At 45.7% G+C, this 14,664-nt stretch overlaps 1 long non-coding RNA gene across 1 annotated transcript; it reads left to right on the forward strand.

Moving 5' to 3' along the window:
* Positions 1–1,424: 1,424 nt before the first annotated feature.
* LOC130680092 (uncharacterized) lies at positions 1,425–12,208 on the forward strand. The gene is made up of 4 exons (XR_008993106.1): positions 1,425–2,414; positions 3,533–3,744; positions 9,508–9,705; positions 11,473–12,208. It is a non-coding gene; the product is annotated as an uncharacterized LOC130680092 (long non-coding RNA).
* Positions 12,209–14,664: the final 2,456 nt, after the last annotated feature.

The raw sequence follows: 14,664 nt of genomic DNA on the forward strand, positions 1-14,664 counted from the left end.
GGGTTTGTCATATATGGCCTTCATATGTTGAGGTACTTGCCCTCTATACCCAATTCGTTGAGAGTTTTTATCACGAATGGATTTTGAGTTTTGTTGAATATTTTTTCAACATCTATGGTGATGATCATGTGGTTTTTGTACTTTTTGTTGATGTGGTGGATGATGCTGATGGATTTTCAAATGTTGTACTATCCTTGCAATTCTGGAATAAACCTATATGATCATGATGGGTGATCTTTCTGATGTATTTTGAATTTGGTTTGGAGTATTTTGTTGAGTATTTTTGCATGTATGTTCATCAGGGATATTGGCTTGTAATTTTCTTTTTTTGTGATGTCATTGCCTGGTTTTGGCATTGGAGTGATGCTGGCCTCATAGAATGAGCATAAGTCCCTCCTCTTCTACTTTTTGGAAAAGTTTAAGCAGGATGGGTATTAGGTCTTCACTACATGTTTGATAAAATTCAGCAGTGAAGCCATGTAATCCAGGGGTTTTTTTCTTAGGTAGTTTGTTGATCACGAATTCAGTTTTTGTTACTGGTAACTGGACTGTTCAGATTTTCTGTTTCTCCCTGGGTCAGCCTTGCTAGGTTGTATTTTTCTAGAAAGTTGTCCATTTCTTCTAGGATATGCAGTTTGTTAGCATATAATTTTTCATAGTGTTCTCTAATAATTTTTTTTCCTGTGGCATCTGTAGTGATTTTCCATTTCTCATTTCTGATTTTGTTTATGTGTGTAGATTTTCTTTTTTGTTGATAAGTCTGGCTAGGAGTTTATTTATTTTATTTTCTCGAAGAACCAGCTCCTGCTTTCATTGATTTCTTTCTACTGTTTTATTTTTCTCAATTACATCTTTTTCTGCTCCAAGCTTTATTATGTCCCTCCTTCTGACTTTGGGCCTCAATTTTTCTTCTTTTTTATTTTCATGAATTGTGAGTTTAGACTGTTCATATGGGATTGTTCTTCTTTCCTGAGGTAGGCTTTTATTGCAATATACTTGCCTTTGCTGCACCCAACACAGAGTTTTGTGGTGTTGAATTATTGTTGTCATTTGTCTCCATATATTGCTTGTTCTCTGTTTTTATTTGGTCATGGATCCATTGGTTGTTTAGGAGCATGTTGCTGATCCTGCATGTGTTTGTGGGCTTTTTCATTTTCTTTGCATAATTTACTTCTTCTTTCATACCTTTGTGGTCTGAGTAGGTGTTTGGTACAATTTCAATCTTTTTGAATTTATGGAGGCTCTTTTTGTTGCCTAGGATATGATGTATTCTTGAAAATGTTCCATGTGCACTTGAGAAGAATGTGTATCCTGCAGTTTTGGGTGTAGAGTTCTGTAGATGTCTGTTAGATCCATCTGTTCTAGGGTGTCATTCAGTGCCTCTGTGTCCTTACTTATTTTCTGTCTGGTTGATCTGCCTTTGAGTGGTGTGTTGACGTCTCCTAAAATGAATGCATTGCATTCTATTTCCCCCTTTAATTCTGTTAGTGTTTGTTTCACATATGTAGGTGCTCCTGTGTTGGGTGCATAGATATTTTAAATGGTTGTATCCTCTTGTTGGACTGACCCCTTTATCATTATGGAATGTCCTTCTTTCTCTCTTGTTGCTTTCTTTGTTTTGAAGTCTATTTTGTGTGATACAGGTACTGCATCTCCTGATTTTTTTCTCCCTATTGTTTGCATGAAACATGTTTTTCCATCCCTTCACTTTTGGTCTTTGTATGTCTTTGGGTTTGAAGTAGTCTCTTGTAGGCAGCATATAGATGGGTATTGCTTTTTTATCCACTGTGTAACTCTGTGTCTTTTGGTTGGTGCATTCAGTCCGTTTACATTTAGGGTGATTATTGATATGTGCCTACTACCATTACAGGCTTTGGATTTGTGGTCACCAAAGGGTCAAGGGCAGCAGTACCTGCAGGGCCTGCTGCACGTCCCTAGGGGGCGAGGCGGTGCAGGAAGCCGCCCTGGCCGGCTGGTCCGTCCGAAATTCCTAGTGGGCGGGTCAGCGAGTTAGGAAACAGGCGAGGGGGTGGGGGCGGGGCGCGGGGCCGCGAGCCTCCTCCCCTCGGCCAATCAGCAGCTTCAGCAGCCCCTGGGAGGGCGCACTTTCTTCTCTGCACCCGGCGAGGAGGAGGACGGCAGCGGCGTCTCCTCAACTGCAGGCGGACTCCTCAGGAGCCGCGGCGCGGCCCTGGCGCTGGCTGCGGGGCCGCCGAAGGCGTTCTGACGGAAATTTCCCTGCTTACAACTTCGCCGCCGCCGCCGCGCTCCTGGAGGCCCGCCGCTGCCTGATAACGGCCGCTCTGCTGCACCGTGGCGCCCGAGAGCCCGGCCAAAGTTGAGCGCAGGCCGGCGGCGCGGGTGGTGGCCGCTCCGGACGCTCCAGCTGCACTTGCTCCAGGCGCTGGTTCAAGGTAGGAGGGGGCGCTGGCGCGGGGTCCCCTGAGGAGCGGGCCAGTGGTGCGCGTGGCCCCCTGAGGAGGGGGCTGGTGGGGGTGGGGGGTGTATTGGGATGTGGCCGCCAGGCATGGGTGCTCTGTGAGTCTGCTGCTGTTTTGTTCCTTCATTTTTTCTTTGTTGTTACACTTCACAAATGAGGGAAATCATTTGGTACTTGTCTGTGTCCGCCTGGCTTATTTCACTGAGCATAATACCCTCTAGCTCCATCTATGTTGTTGCAAATGATAGGATTTGTTTCTTATGGCTGAGTAGTGTTCAATTCTGTATATTTACCACCTCTTCTTTTATCCATTCATTCATCTACTGATGGACACTTAGGTTGCTTCCATATCTCGGCTCTTGTAAATAGTGCTGCAGTAAACATAGGGGTGGCACATGTCTTTTTGAATCTGAGAAGTTGTTTTCTTTGGGCAAATTCCTAGCAGTGGAATTCCTGGGTCAAATGGTATTTCTATTTTTAGTTTTTTGAGGAACCTCCATATTGCTTTCCACAATGGTTGAACTAGTTTACATTCCCACTAGCAGTGTAGGAGGGTTCCCTTTTCTCCACATCCTCGCCAGCATTTGTTGTTCTTAGTCTTTTGGATGCTGACCATCCTAACTGGTGTGAGGTGTGTTGGGAGCGAGCCTATGGACTTTAAGCAATACTAGTTATGTAAGTCTTAAGACAACAGCAATCATTTCTGCAGTAAGGCAAAGCTGCTCTCCTAGCCAAATCAATATAGATCTTGCGGTCAGATTGCTAAGCAACGTTTCCCCTATTCTTTCCACCGGCCTTCTAACCCTGCCAACATCCTGCTTCTCAAGAACACCCGCTGCCCCAGGGGAAAACCCACCCTTAAACCTCCCCCCCAAGGGCCCCCACCCACAAGATGGCGAACTTCCTGCTTCTCTTCGAGGGGGGTCCTCGGTTCCCGCCGGCGCCACCTGAAGCCCAATCACCTCTTTACATATATTTTCGTCACAACCTATATAAATTGAGCCTGAGAAAAATAAAATTTGTCAGCTTGATCAGACCTCCTGTCTTGCTGTCCGTTCTTTGTGTCTCTTGCCCCTTCATTCTCTCCTCCAGGTCGTCGAACCCCGTTGACTGTCCTGCGGGTCGGGACAACTGGCTCCCAACGTGGGGCCCGACAGACCAGAGAGGCGAGAACGTCGCCCCCAAGAGGGTGGGCCCACCCATGAAAGGAGGTGTCTGCAACGAGACCCTCGCCAGAGTCGCCACGTTCTGAACCCAGCGTGAGACAGACTCGTGTGTACTCAATCGGCGACGCATTTGAGAAGGTAAGTCATGGGGCAAGCATCCTCGCAGGAAGATTTGTTCATAGCCGGACTCAAAGAGTCCCTCAGGACACGAGGAACAAGGGTTAAGAAAAAAGATTTGAAACGTTTTTTGGTCTTTATTGAAGATGTGTGTCCCTGGTTCCTTCAAGAAGGAACCATTAGTGAAAAGAAATGGCAACGGGTAGGCGATTGCCTTCAAGACTATTACAGAGTTTTTGGTCCAGAAAAAGTACCTGTGTCAGCATTTAGCTATTGGAACCTTATTAATGATATCTTGCGCGTTCATCGCGAGTGGCCTGACTTGCAGAAAGTTGTCATTGAGGGAGAAAAAACCATGAGATCCCGTTCTTGTCCCCCCTCTGAGGCTTCCCGGCCAGCCTCCCCTTCTCTCAGAGAACATCCTTCAGATTCCACTGCAAACTCCTCTCAGATATCAGACAGACTCCCTCCCTTACCGACTGTCGAGTCTCTTTCCCGGTCACTGACGGACAAAGTTTCCTCCCCTAATTCCGCTGACTCCCAACACTCCCGTCCTCTCCCTGTTATCCCTCCCCCAAATATTTACCCTAGCCTCATCGACTTAAGTCCTGATGAGCCCCTTGATCCCGCTGATGAAGCCACTTTAGTAGAAGAGGAGGCAGCGCGTTATAACAATCCTGACTGGCCGCCTAAGGCCACTACCATAGCCCTTGCCTCTGCACCTCACCCTCAAGCAGTAACCTTACCACCCTTCATTCCTCCGCCACCTTACCACCCCCCTGTTCTTGACCAATGTTTCCCGCCTTCTCCTCTCTCTCCCGTGAGCACTTACATGCTGCCAATGACCTCTCAGTCCTCAGGCAGATGGTCAAAAATAGAAAAGAACAAATCCAACTCCTACAAGCCATTCGTGACCTAGATCAAGAGCTCTCCAAACTTACCCATTTAACCCACACCCCAAATTCTTCCTCTAAAAGTACTCCCCCTCCCTCGAAATCACTTTTTAACAAAACAAAAAAATCATCAAACCCTGACCTGACTTTTCCTGTCTCCCTACGTAGTGGAGTCTCTATTCCCCGGAGCCCCTCCCCTAGGTTATTTGACCCTGATAACCCTGAATAAGAGGGCACTGATCCTAATATGAGAGAAGAAGGTCCCGTGAGTACTACTCTTGATGATAGAGCCCAGAGAGATTCATGGCATGACGATAGAGATGACCATCTAAACGGTAGCCCTGAAGACGAGCCGAAAGAGGCCCGTGTCCTAGCGACAGGCCTCCAGTGATGAGAGACCCAGCCCATATAAAAAGAACATCCTTTTCACCCCTAGACATCCGAGCTCTAGAGAAGCGCAAGTCAGCTGTTTCCAGTTATGGGCCTACCGCCCCGTTTACTCTAGCTGTGCTAGAATCTATCACCAGTGATTGGCTTACCCCAAATGAATTCCATCAGCTTGCTTGTGCAGCCTTAAGCGGGGGAGACTTTGTTCTTTGGAAGGCCGAGCTTGCCGAATTCGCTAAAGAAATCGAAAGTAAAAATCTTACCCGACCCAGTTCCCGAGACTGGATGGCAAAAAGAATTTTAAGTGAAGCTCCTTATAACACTCTAGCAGTCCAAGCACGCTTTCCCACAGGCCTCCTGGCTCAAGTCAGACAAGCTGGCCTCGGAGCTTGGAAAAAGTTACCCCCAAAAGGAGCCGCTACTGCCGCTCTTACTAAGATACGGCAGGAAGCAGACGAGCCTTACAGCTCTTTCGTCAGCCGCCTTACGGAGGCAGCTGAGCGCATGTTCGGAATCCAAGAGCTCAACAACCCTTTTATTAAACAGCTGGCTTTTGAAAACGCTAATCCGGTCTGTCAAGACCTGCTTCGGCATCATCGCAAAGAGTCAGTGTCAGACTTCGTGCGTGTCTGCGCAGGCGCCGAAACTAGTCATGCCATTGGACTAGCTATCGGAGTTGCCTTGCAAAGGGCAGGTATTGGCTCAACGCAAAAAACTTGCTTTAATTGCAAGCAGCCTGGCCATTTTGCCAAAGATTGCCCACAGCCCCGAGTCCCTCGGCTCCCCAACCTTGACCCCAATCCACCCCCTTTTAATAGTCCTTGCAATACCCCCAGACCAGTTAATCCATTCCCCCCCTCCACCCCTTGCCCCAGATGCCAAAAAGGATATCACTGGGCCAAAGAATGCCGGTCAAAAACCGATATACAAGGTCTGCCCCTCCCTTTTAAGAACCAGGGAAACCCCTTCAGGGGCAGCCGCCGGCCCCCCTGCAGAAGATGAACCCTGGGGCAATTGGGTTCATCCCCTCGACAGTAACCCAAAATCAATTTCAGACCTCTGGAGAGCCACAAAAAACAGCCCAGGATTGGACCTCTGTTCCACCATCAGTACAATATTGACTCCAGAAGAAGGGACAAAGCTTCTACAGACGGGCATCCGAGGGCCCCTTCCTCCTAACACCTTTGGCTTAATTCTGGGACGCGCTTCAGCCTCCCTGAAAGGGCTTCAAATACACCCTGGAGTAATTGATCCAGATTTCAAAGGAGAACTTCAGATCCTAGCCTCTACTCTTAAAGGCCCTCTATATATTCCAGCAGAACATACTCTTGCCCAACTTCTTCTACCCCTTATCCCCTCCTCCAATAAGTGCCTTAAAGAGCACCGTGAAACGAGTGACATAGGCAGCACAGATGTCTATTGGACTCAACAAATTATGTGTGCCCGCCCTATGCTAACTCTGTCCTTAAATGGGAAAGCCTTTCAAGGCCTCCTAGACTCAGGGGCAGATGCCACTGTTATTGCCAAAGAGCAGTGGCCCCCTTCCTATCCTCTTACAAACTCCACCACCCACCTACAGGGAATCGGACAGTCACAAAACCCTCAAGAAGGGAATTCAGGGACAGTTATTCCTTTTGTAATTCCTAAGCTTCCAGTCAATCTGTGGGGACGAGACATTCTCTCTCAAATGAATATTATTATGTGTAGCCCAAACGAACTAGTGACCAAGCAAATGCTGACACAAGGCTACTTGCCTGGCCAAGGGTTAGGAAAGAATGCACAAGGCATTAAAACTCCTGTAACCATTGTATCAAATACTCAGAGAAAGGGACTAGGATCCCCTTTCTCCTAGAGGCCACAATCATGCCTGTACCCCAGCAACATGCTGATAAAATAACACGGAAAACTACCGAGCCTGTCTGGGTTGATCAGTGGCCACTGAATGCAGAAAAATTACATGCCGCCACGCACCTTGTACAGGAGCAACTGGCAGCAGGCCATATTGAGCCTTCCAGTTCTCCTTGGAATACCCCCATTTTCGTCATCACAAAAAAATCAGGCAAATGGAGGATCCTACAAGACCTTCGAGCCATTAATAAAGTTATGGTCCCTATGGGCGCCTTGCAGCCCGGCCTCCCGTCCCCTGCTGCTATACCCATAAACTATTATAAGATTGTTATAGACCTGCAAGACCTGCTTCTTTACTATTCCCCTCCACCCAGATGATTGTACCCATTTTGCCTTTAGCCTTCCCCAGATCAACTTTAATAAACCAACGCCTAGGTATCAATGGCGTGTTCTTCCCCAAGGTATGGCGAATAGCCCTACCTTAGCCCAAAAATTCATAGCCCGAATTCTAGACCCCGTTAGGAGACAATGGCCTCATATTTACTTCCTTCATTACATGGATAACATACTTATTGCTTCCTCCAATGAAGCTCAAGGCATTGCCTGTTTCCAACAACTCCTAGAAACCCTTGAAGCCTCCCACTTGAAAATCGCTCCCAATAAAATTCAGTTTTCTGAACCCTATACTTACCTAGGCTATAGCCTCCAAGCTCACCGAATTTTCACACCCAAAATACAGCTCCATACTTCTTCCCTTAAAACGCTGCATGACTTTCAAAAATTGCTAGGCAACCTACAGTTTTTAAGGCCATACCTGAAACTCCCCCCTGAAAGCTTAACTCCCTTAAACAATTTACTAGCAGGCGACTCGCATCCCCTCTCCCCCCGCACCCTAACGCCCCTAGCAGCTGCTGCTATAGAACAGATAAATCAAGCTATCTCTCTACAAACCTCCTTTCAGATTGACTACTCCTCTCCTTTATATCTTATCATTTGTGCCACCACCCATGCTCCAGTAGGAGTTTTTTGGCAGTCTACCAAGACCCCTGAACAACGAGGCAAGCCTCTTCTTTGGGTCTACCTCTCCAGCAAACCTGTGAAAGTTCTAACACCTTACTTTTCCCTAGCTGCCTCTGTTATTATAAAAGGAAGGAAACTGAGCAGACAGTATTTTGGTAAAGATCCCGATATCCTTGTTGTTCCATATACTACAGAGCAGATAGATTGGTTGCTACAAACCAACGATGACTGGGGCATTGCTTGTGCCTCCTTTGCTGGGACCATAGATAATCATTATCCCACTGACCCTTTAATCCAGTTTAGCAGAATACATCTCCTAGTTTTTCCCAAAGTTATCTCCCCTTCTCCTTTGCGAGAAGCCCTCCTCGTCTTCACAGACGGCTCAGCTACAGGGTGGGCGGCATATGTTATTCAAGATAAAACCCCATCTCCTTGCCCACCCCCTTTTCGTCCGCACAACTTGTTGAACTTTATGCAGTCCTCCAAGTGTTTCAATCACTCTCTAATACCCCTTTTACTCTCTATACAGATAGCTCTTACATAGCCCACTCAGTACCTCTCCTAGAAACCACCCCCTTTATTAAGCCTTCCTCCAACGCCGCTGATCTGTTTAGACAAATTGAATGTCTCATAATCCGACGCTCCAACCCCTTTTTCATTGGCTACTTGCGAGCTCACACAGGACTCCCCGGCCCTCTTTCGGCAGGCAATGCCTTTGCTAATCAAGCCACCCGTACCCTTCCCTTAATAGCGCTAGCCTTCAGCAGTACACCCCTAAGTCAAGCTCAGCATGCTCACTCCCTCCACCACCTTTCAGCGAATACTCTGCGACTCATGTTCAAAATTACCAGAGAGCAAGCCCGAGAAATTGTCAAAAGATGTAATGACTGTGCTCCACATCTTCCTGTTCCTCATTTAGGAGTGAACCCTCGGGGACTAATCCCGAATGAAATCTGGCAAATGGATGTCACTCATTTCACCCCCTTTAAGAAGATGAAGTATCTTCATGTTACTATAGATACCTTTAGTGGTTTTATCTTCGCGTCGCCCCTTACTGGAGAGGCTTCTAAAGATGTCATTACCCACACTTTGCGCTGTTTTACAGTGCTAGGCAAGCCAAAGATAATAAAAACCGACAATGGGCCAGGTTACACAGGGGCTAAATTCCAGCGCTTTTGCTCTGACTTCCAAATAAAACATATCACAGGCATCCCATATAATCCCCAAGGACAAGGAATTGTAGAGCGAGCTCATCAAACTCTTAAAAACACACTCTCCCGCCTCAAGAACAATGCCCTTCTCTATACAACTATCAGCCCCTACAATCAACTTAGCCACGCCCTGTTTGTCATTAACTTCTTGACGCTCGACTCCCACGGACGTTCAGCTGCTGATCGGTTATGGCACCCTAAAACCAATGAACTTCAAGCGTTAGTAAAATGGAAAGATCCACTGATCTTCGCATGGAAAGGTCCCGACCCCGTTATTATCTGGGGCTGAGGGTCCGTCTGCATTTATGACCAGCAAAACTCCGAGCCTTGATGGCTCCCTGAGAGGCTAGTTAAAACCGCTAACTTACCACAGTCCAGACTGGAGCTTCCATCTCTGCCTGAGACAAATTCTTTTTCCATTGCAGATGCAGTTGCCAAAAATCCTAATCCTCCTGATCATGACCACAGCTCTGAGCCATCCGCCGGTGCTGCAACCCATGAGATCCTGACACTTTCCTGGAACTACACCTGGATAGTGCTTTCTGAAAGAGGAGATGTTGTTTGGTCTCGTTCTCAAACCTCACCAGACGTCTGGTGGCCAAGCGTTTTACAACCTGACCTTTGTAAGCTGGCCCTGGGAGCCCCTTGGGGAGTAGAACATCTTTTCGAACAAAGTGAAGCACCTCTTATCTCTCATCCAGGTCTCGCCACCCCCGGTTACTCTGATGCGGGGCGCCGGTCAGTTCTTAGGTCATATTCCTTTTATGTTTGCCCCAGGCAGCACCAGCCTTGTAGCCTCCTTCATAAATGCGGAGGCAAGACAGACTATTATTGTGCGTCATGGGGGTGTGAGACCACGGGAGATACTTACTGGGGACCCTCCTCTTCCTGGGATTATATTACTGCCAAAGCCAATTATACCCACCACCCTTTTAAAGGGCAAAAATACCCTGAAACACTCCCAGAGTGCTTCCCTAGAAATATTACCAAAGGCGGGTGCAATCCTCTTTCTATCACACTCACCGAAGAAGGGAAAAAAGTCTCAGGTTGGATACAAGGATAATACACTTGGGGTCTTCGTTTATACAAAGAAAACTATGACGAAGGCATCACCTTTACTATTAAACTCCTTAAAGAGTTCCCTGCCACCCCTTCTGCCGCCATAGGTCCAAACAGTCTTAGGTGGGAAGCACCCTCTCCCACCGAAGCCTTCCGCCCCCTCGCCTAACCATAGCTTCACCACTAGCAGTCTTAAACCCTCCCCTACGCAGCCAGTGTCCGCCCTAGCGAGCTCTAAAGACCTTGTCCTCACCCTTATAAATCAAACCTTCCTTAGTCTTAATTCCACCACTCCTGAGCTTACCTCCGAATGTTGGTTATGTTACCACTCTTCCCCCCCTTTTTATGAAGGTGCCGCAATCCCTGGCAACTTCTCCACCTCCAATGATACCTACAACTGCCGTTGGGAATGTGCTAGTTGGGAGGGCCTAACCTTAGCCCAAGTAGTTGGTAACGGGACTTGTATAACTAACACTCCTCGAAAGATCCCTCATGAGTACACCCACCTCTGTTGAGAAATCTTCCCCATTGAACAGGGACCCCAATTTATAGTTCCCCCCAATGACACCTGGTGGGCCTGCTTAGATGGACTCACCCCCTGTGCCTACAATCCCATTTTACAAGAGCATGGATTTTGTGTTCTCGTAAAAGTTATACCCAGGCTCATTTACTACCAGCCTGATGAGTTCTTCCATATCTGGGAACAATCTTCAGACCCTTCCCTCCCTAAACGCTCCCGCCGAGAACCCATTACTGCTGTTGCTATCGCTGTTCTGCCCGGACTAGGGACTGTAGGCGCAGGCACAGGCATATCTTCTCTGCTTCTTTCTAACTCCCGCTATCACGAGCTCAGCGCTACTATAGATCAAGATATCCAAGAATTGCAGAAAGGAATCTCTGACCTGACATATTTGATCTCGTCCCTCGATGAAGTAGTTCTCCAAAACCGCAGAGGGCTAGACCTATTCTCTGCAGCAAGGCGGGCTTTGCGCCGCCCTGAAAGAAGAGTGCTGCTTCTATGCTGATAAAACAGGAGTAGTTAGAGATAGTATGAAAAGATAGAAAGAAAGAAAGAGAGCAAGATGAAAGTTGGTATAAAAATTGGTTTTCAGCCTCCCCATGGCTTACTACTCTCTTGCCGTCTCTCCTAGGCCCCCTCATAGGATTGATATTGCTCTTGTCTTTTGGCCCTTGGGCTCTTTAAACATTTGACGAGCCTAATAAAAAGACAAATAGATACCCTTGTTGGCAAACCTATTCAAGTCCACTATCACAAACTAGCTCACAAGAGTGATGACGACGATGAAGCACCCCCCTCTATCTCTTCTCAGCGAAAGTAAGCACCAGTGCGACCCTCCCAGGAGTCTGAGTGCCGGTTGAGTACTAAGGTGGATGCGAGGCAAAGCACTGCAAAGGAAAGGCTAACGCCTGCCCTGGGTTCCTTGAGGGACATACCTGATTGCATAGAGGTTTGTGTCCTGCATCCTTCTCTCCTCAGGAAAAAGACTCCTTGTGCCTAATAGAGAAACTCTTTCTCTTCAGCAGAGCCTGTAAGACTTAGAGTTCTCTTCATGCACCAGATATCCACTGAGGATTAGGCCCCTGTCCCCGCCCCTTAGCCTGCTCAACCAAAATCGTCCTAATTTTTAATAAAGAAAGGGAGAGATGTTGGGAGCAAGCCTATGGACTTTAAGCAATACTAGTTATGTAAGTCTTAAGACAACAGCAATCATTTCTGCAGTAAAGCAAAGCTGCTCTCCTAGCCAAATCAATATAGATTTTGTGGTCAGATTGCTAAGCAACATTTCCTCCTCTATTCTTTCCACTGGCCGCCTAACCCTGCCAACATCCTGCTTCGCAAGAACACCCGCTGCCCCAAGGGAAAACCCACCCTTAAACCTCCTCCCCAAGGGCCCCCACCCACAAGATTGCGAACTTCCTGCTTCTCTTCTGGGTCCTTGGTTCCCGCCGGCGCCACCTGAAGCCCAATCACCTCTTTACATATGTTTTCGTCACAACCTATATAAATTGAGCCTGAGAAAAATAAAATTTGTCAGCTTGATCGGACCTCCTGTCTTGCTGTCCATTCTTTGTGTCTCTTGCCCCTTCATTCTCTCCTCCAGGTCGTCGAACCCCGTTGACTGTCATGCACGTCGGGACAAGGTGATACCTCATTGTGGCTTCAATTTGAATTTCCCTTATTACTAGCAAGGTGGAGCATCTTTTCATGTGCCTGTTGACCATCTAAATTTATTCTTGAAGCGTCTGTTCAGATACTCTGCCCAATTTTTAATTGGATTATTTGCTTTTTGTTTGTTGAGGTGCGTGAGCTCTTTATATATTTTGGATGTCAACCCCTTATCGGATATGTCGTGAATATATTCTCCCATACTGTAGGATGTCTTTTTGTTCTACTGATGGTGTCCTTTGCTGTACAGAAGCTTCTTAGTTTGATATAGTGCCACTTGTTTAGTTTTGCTTTTGTTTCCCTTGCCCGGGGAGATATGTTCATGAAGAAATTCCTCATGTTTATGTCTAAGAGATTTTTGCCTGTGTTTTTTCCTAACAGTGCTATAGTTTCATGACTTAGATTCAGGTCTTTCTTTAATACATTTGAGTTTACTTTTGTATATGGGGTTAGACAATAATCCAGTTTCATTCTCTTACATGTAGCTGTCCAGTTTTGCCAACACCAGCTGTTGAAGAGGCTGTCAGTTCCCCATTGTGTATCCATGGCTCCTTTATCGTATATTAATTCACCATATATGCTTGCGTTAATATCTGGACTCTCAATTCTGTTCCCCTGGTCTATGGATCTGTTCTTGTGTCAGCACCAAATTGTCTTGGTTACTGTGGGTTTGTAGTAGAGCTTGAAGTTGGGAAGCAAGATTCCCCCTGCTTTATTCTTCCTTCTGAGGATTGCTTTGGCTAGTCTGGGTCTTTTGTGGTTGCATATGAATTTTTGAACTATTTGTTCCAGTTCATTGAAGAATGCTGTTGGTATTTTGATAGGGAATGCATTGAATCTGTAGATTACTTTAGTCAGGATGGCTATTTTGACAATATTAATTCTTCCTACCCAAGAGCATGGGATGAGTTTTTCCATTTATTAGTGTCCTCTTTAATTTCTGTTTAGAGTGTCTTGTAGTTTTCAGGGTACAGGCCTTTCACTTCATTTGTTAGGTTTATTCCTAGGCATTTTATTCTTTTTGATGCAATTGTGAATGGAGTTGTTTTCCTGATTACTCTTTCTGCTAGTTCATGGTTAGTGTACAGGAATGCAACAGATTTCTGTGTATTAACTTTGTATCCTGCAACTTTGCTGAATTCAGAGATTAGTTCTAGTAGTTTTGGAGTGGATTCTTTATGGCTTTTTATGTACAATATCATGTGATCTGCAAACAGGACAGTTCGACTTCTTCTTTACCAATCTGGATGCCTTGTATTTATTTGTTTTGTCTGATTGCCGTGGCGAGGACCTTCAGTAGTATGTTGAATAAAAGCAGGTAGAGTGGGCATCCTTGTCTTGTTCCCGATCTTAGAGGAAATGCTTTCAGCTTCTCATTGTTAAGTATGATGTTGGCTGTGGGATTGTCATAAATGGTCTTTATTATGTTGAGGTACTTGCCCTCTATACCCATTTTGTTGAGAGTTTTTATCACGAATGGATGTTGAATTTTGTTGAATGTGTTTTCAGCATCTGTGGAGATGATCATGTGGTTTTTGTCCTCCTTTTTGCTGATGTGGTGGATGATGTTGATGGATTTTCTAATACTGTACCATCCTTGCATCCCTGGAATAAATCCTGCTTGATCATGATGGATGATCTTTCTGATATATTTTTGAAGTCAGTTTGTTAATATTTTGTTGAGTAATTTTGCATCTATGTTCGTCAGGGATATTGGTCTGTAATTTTCTTTTTTTATTGTGTCTTTGCCTGGTTTTTGGTATTAGGGTGATGCAGGCCTCATAGAATGAGTTTGGAAGTATTCCTTCCTCTTCTACTTTTTGGAAAAGTTTGAGGAGGATGGCTATTAGATCTTCACTAAATGTTTGATAAAATTCAGCATTGAAGCCATCTGACTCAGGTGTTTTGTTCTTAGGTAGTTTTTTTATTACCAGTTCAATTTTGTTGCTAGTTATTGGTCTGTTCAGATTTTCTGTTCTGCCTGGGTTAGCCTTGGAAGGCTGTATTTTTCAAGAAAGTTGTCCATTTCTTCTAGGTTATCCAGTTTGTTAGCATATAATTTTTTGTAGTATTCTCTAATAATTCTTTGTATTTCTATGGTGTCTGTAGTGATTTTTCCATTCTCATTTCGTATTCTGTCTACGTGTGCAGAGTCTTTTTTTCTTGTTTAGTCTGGTGAGGGGTTTATCTATTTTGTTTATTTTCTTGAAGAACCAGCTCCTGCTTTCACTGATTCTTTGTATTGTTTCATTCTTCTCGATTTTATTTATTTCTGCTCTAATCTTTATTATGTTCCTCCTCTTGCTGACTTTGGGCCTCATTTGTTCTTCTTGTT

Source organism: Manis pentadactyla, chromosome 12, assembly GCF_030020395.1.
Source record: "Manis pentadactyla isolate mManPen7 chromosome 12, mManPen7.hap1, whole genome shotgun sequence".
Taxonomy (NCBI): domain Eukaryota; kingdom Metazoa; phylum Chordata; class Mammalia; order Pholidota; family Manidae; genus Manis; species Manis pentadactyla.